Raw genomic sequence first — 5287 nt, 5'->3', positions numbered from 1 at the left:
CCTGTTCTTCACCTGAGGACGGCTGCTTGCGTTGTGGCCGAAACGTCGTGAGAATGTTATTTTATTACGTTTAATCTTTATTATTTTATTATTTCCCTTCGACGTGACTTTACCGAAAGAACCAAGAACACAAACAGGAAGTCAACCAAGTGATGAGGAGGCGCCAACAGATGCCTAAGCTCTGCGGTCTTGTATATATCAAGGTATTATCAACAACATTTTGAACCTATGAGACATCTCCTTTACCAGTGGCAAATAATAGTAATACGTTTTTACCCTTTCAACTGGTACAAAACTGACACCTTTATACAAGGCATCATGTTTGCAATAACTACAACACAAGCAGTCTGTTTGCATTTTGACTGCTTGTGTTGTGGTTATTGCAAACATGATGCCTTGTATAAAGGTGTCAGTTTTGTACCAGTTGAAAGGGTAAAAATCTATTACTATATTTCGCCACTGGTAAAGATGTCTCATAGTGTAAATGCTTACTCCGAGCTCTCAATACTCTGATAGTGCGCTGTTTTTGAGTTGTACGCCTTTTGGCGTCATCTGGTCCAACACCAATGGAGACTAGGCTCTAAGAAAAGCTGTCTCGGGTGTGGACCAATCAACTTCAAGGACAGTGCATATCATTATCATCATCAGAGTTGTTTCTTTTTGTTTGCATTTTGACTGCTTGTGTTGTGGTTATTGCAAACATGATGCCTTGTATAAAGGTGTCAGTTTTGTACCAGTTGAAAGGGTAAAAACCTATTACAACATTTTGAGCGTTTACATGTTGGAAGGAACCGGAGCCCCCAGACAACCCCACACTTTCGAGGGGGACAATACTCTGTCCCATACAGGTGGAACAGGTAGAGTCGACATTTGTGTTCTACTGCCCTCTCCTGACAAGCCAGGGTATCACACCTCGACGCCCACGGTAGGGAGTTTCGTTCATAGGGCTCATTATGAGAATTTGCTGTTGCATCTGGTTTCATGATGAAGGTAATGGGTGAGACAGGACATTGCGGTAGGTAGCAATGTTGTTTACAGATAACGAGAAACATTACTCTTGGTTCTTTCGGTAAAGTCACGTATAAATATAAAATAATAAATTAAATAATAGCATACGACGTTTCGATTGCAACACAAGCAATCATCATCAGGTATTATTTAATTTATTATTTTATCTTTATACGTGACTTTACCGAAAGAACCAAGAGTAATTCCTGCAGTCACGAAAGCTCCAAAATTAACGAGAAACATTGTTTACTGTATTTGTAATTATTATGAAGTGCTATGTTTTAATGTGCTGTACAATGTAAAATGGTGGTACCACTCTAATTAAGGTGGGAGAGTATCGTTGCATCATAAACAGTTACTGTGCCAGGTTAAGGAGGCACCCATGTCCATTTCATCTTTCAAAAACTACCAAAAAGCCTTAAAATAAAACGGCTGGGACATTCCGATGGGTGGTGACATGGCCTCATGGCAGTAGGATCCCCGCCTTTCGTCGAGGTTCATGGTTCGAATCCAGCAGCCTCCCTGATTAATGCAGCTCTAATAATAGCACGCACCGTGTCTGTCTCACAGCCGATGTCAAATTCGAAAATTACCCAAAAAATTACTCTAATTGCCGTTGTACAACTTAGGAATCATCGCCCCCCCCCCCCTACTGGCAATCTAATACCCCAGGTCACTGTTGCAAATGAGACGCATCCTGGTCTAATCTTAATTTTGGAGCTTTCGTGACTGCAGGAATTATTCTTTGGTTATTTCGGTAAAGTCACGTGACTTTACCGAAAGAACCAAAGAATAATGCATCCTGGTCTCTTAAGTTCTCACCTGCTCAAACAAAAAAAAATATCTGAAATTCAGCGAATGTTATCTGCACGTTTTAAAAACTTGCTTGAGATAAACACGATGCTGGCGCACATATGTGATATTTACTTACGTGATGAGCTCCATAATGAAGGCGGGATGACTGTCTGAACAGAAGGTGTCCGAGAATCTAATAATGCAGTTATTTTCTGTGTCCTTGGACTGCAACGCATTCATGATATGCGCCTCCATTCTGCATTTCTGAATGTTGTTGCTGTGGAGGGAATGCATCGATAAGTCTCACCCCACTCTTTAAGTCTTGCATATTTTTAGGCATTATCACACACATGGGATGGCTCAGTCAACAGAGCTCCAGAATCATGGCTATGAGCGCTTAATCCCGGGTCAACGTCGACATCGTCCCTGCCCGGTCGACGTAATCAGCGCCAACTGGGGAAGCTGCACCAATTGGTTGGGAAGTTGTCAATGGTCGTTACTCGAAGGAGTTACCGCATCCCATCTCAGTGAGGTGAAAATTGTGCACCACTGGATTATGATCACTGTAGTTTTTGAGCTATGTTAAGCGAGTAAGGTAGAAAGTGTCCTGCTGCTCCAACCCAAACTGTGGACGATATTGTCAACCAATGTAGTCTTTGCTGCTTTAATGTGGAATTGCAAAAGTAAAACAAAAATCTCTCCTGAAGACCTCTTGTGGCTAGCAGACCTTGGCATTGGTATTAGTGCCTGAACATGTGCCATATAGAAGAATAGAATATAATGAGCAAAAGGGCAGCACTCACCCACGCTGTTGGTCAGTGGTTTGATCGCCACGTTCACGTGGCAGGCACCATACAAATTACATATTGCCTCTTCATGACAAATCAAACATTATTTTGATGGTGTTTGATGACATTTATGAAATTATAAACTCATACAGAAACAACAGCTTTGATAGAGATGGATACATGACCCGGCTAAGCAGCACGTTCGCCACTCGTTGCAGAGGTTCAAGGTTCGATTCAAGTGGCCGCTCTTATTAATACTGCGGGTGTATAACCATAATGCATGCTGTCTGCTTCGATGGATGCTAAAGATCACCTGACGTAATTTGCAAGAGTATGCCACTGTGTGCTTGTAACTGGGTACAATGTTTGCCAATATCGAACCTACACCACAAATCCCTCAATTTGTATTGTGCAACATAGCAATCATTGTCCCCTACTGGCAGATGAATGCTCCAAGTCACTCTTGCAAATGAGACTCATCATGGTATCTTCAGTTCTCACGAGGTTAAACAAAATCAACTTTAAATTATTACTGTTTAGACTTCCTCTGAAATGTGTAAATTAACACAAATTCTTACAAGCTATGGTTCTCTTCACGAATTCAGATCTTTTTAAAATGTGGTCCATGTCGTTGTTCAAACTTACGTAGAAGTGTTCGCTAGCATCTTGATGGCCACTTCTTTTTTGTCTTGTGGTCCAGCATCGGAGTACCTGCCCAAAAGGACCCCTTCCCAATTCACATTCAGTACTTGGAAGCGGTACAACCAAGTGTTCATCCGTGATCTGGAACAAGATTACACAAGTGTTCAGTACTCAACCAGGGCCCTCTCTGAGTGCTCAAACATTACTCAGTCTAAACACACGGCTCATTCAAGTTCTCATTATCAGTCACTGGTTTGACCTTCACACACTCATGCACATGTCTGAGCTCTCTCTGATGTCTCTGCCAAATACATCTTTTGCCTCACGCTGGAAACCACTAAATCATTCTATGCAAAGTGTGGGTTATAGAATGTCCTTTATCTGTATTTTTGAAGCTTTTTCTCAGAGCTGGATGACAAAGATAGTCACTACATCGCGCGCTTCGAGATGCACTTCTGCTGCTGTCTGGAATGCTCTTCCTTCCGATATTAGGAAGCACTGGAGCGATGCACTGTTTAAATCTAGAATTTAAAACCCAAAATCACAGATATGCCAAATTTCAGGCTCCTTTCTCCTTCAGCCTCGTTCACTTTACATAGCCATGTTCATTCAATTCCCGGATTTCCACCACACAGTTAGTGGCCTCACTCTGTATGCCTGCATACTATACTCATAGGCTATGCCAACCCCACCCACTACTCAGGTAGCCCCACCTTTTGGTCGTATCAAGAGTTGAGCATTAGGCCAGAACATTTTCATCGATTACAAATTCAAAAAAAAAATTGTAGTTGCTTTGTGGCACCAGGAGAGCCTTTCTGAAAAATGTCCAAAACCAGGACATTGAGTCGCTTAACATTTAAGTGTTTCACATAGAAAATCTGAGCAACCTATTAGGTATACACGTGCGTGTAAGGGATGTTGTGACTTTATAGTGGAATGGCATGATTTAGTTGCAATGAGCATGGCCCATATTGGGAGAGTCTTACCGGAATGTAGTGGGTCGTTGATGTCATCTGTAGCCATATTGGAAGGGCCATTTCGTTCAGAACGAATCTTGAAGATAAATAAACTTCATTGATTTTCAATATTTCTCGACGTTCGCTGCACTGTCATTCTGTCTTTGAATTTGTCCAAGACTTCTGACACACACACTATGCCCAAAGACACACATGGTCATTCATGCACATATACCACGTGTGCAACAAACGTAATTACAATCCACAATAAACCGAGCACATAATGTTACCCTTAACAAAGAGACTCGATTTGGGACCTCTTGTATGTGTGCTGTTAACGGATTTGTAAAGCCATTTAGGGATTGGCTCTAGATAGATGTGGATGTGTGTTGTTAATAGAGGAGTGTGGGCAGTAAATTCATGTGGTGAATGATGCTGATAAAGTGAAGTAAAACCTTGTGGTGTGCAGCTCATCCCTGCCACTGGGAAGACGACTTCATCTAATGGATTTGCCTGTTTTTGTCACACAGATGCACACAGAGAGGCACACGTGAACATGCAGGCAAGCATACAGACATGGACATTTCTACAGAGACACAGTGGTACACCCACAAACACCCACTGAGAGACTGCTTGTGGAAGGGCCTAAATCGCAGGGAGCTCTCAGAGGATTACCCTAGAGGGTAATTTTTGGCCATCACTTCCGCGAGAACATGAAACGGTGCCCATATTCCCAGAAGCTAATGGCCAATTCCATAAAACATTTTAAACTGCATTTTTCATTGATTTCTAATTTACAAAAATATGACTGAAGGGTCAATTGATGAAAGTATTTTATTAAACTGGTTCCAGGTCACGCACCTAACCGCATTCATGAAGTCCAAGTAGAGCTACGACCAAAGTGTGCTGTGTAGTAAGCGTGTGTGTGTTTGTGTCCTGGTAGGTTCACTAGTACTAGAGTCCCTTACTGCAAACTCAGCTGATAAGCATTGCCTTGAATGTTTCACGAGTCTACCGTGTGTATGCGTGTCTGTGCCATTAGGTCAAAGCAGCCCGTCATGGTCCTGATTACCGCACCACCATTTCGAGTGCACCACC

This window comes from Lethenteron reissneri, chromosome 10 (genome assembly GCF_015708825.2).
Source record: "Lethenteron reissneri isolate LAM-NWPU_2019-01 chromosome 10, ASM1570882v1, whole genome shotgun sequence".
Taxonomy (NCBI): Eukaryota; Metazoa; Chordata; class Hyperoartia; order Petromyzontiformes; family Petromyzontidae; genus Lethenteron; species Lethenteron reissneri.
The sequence above is the reverse complement of the archived record's forward strand: the minus strand, read 5'-3'. Positions refer to the sequence as shown.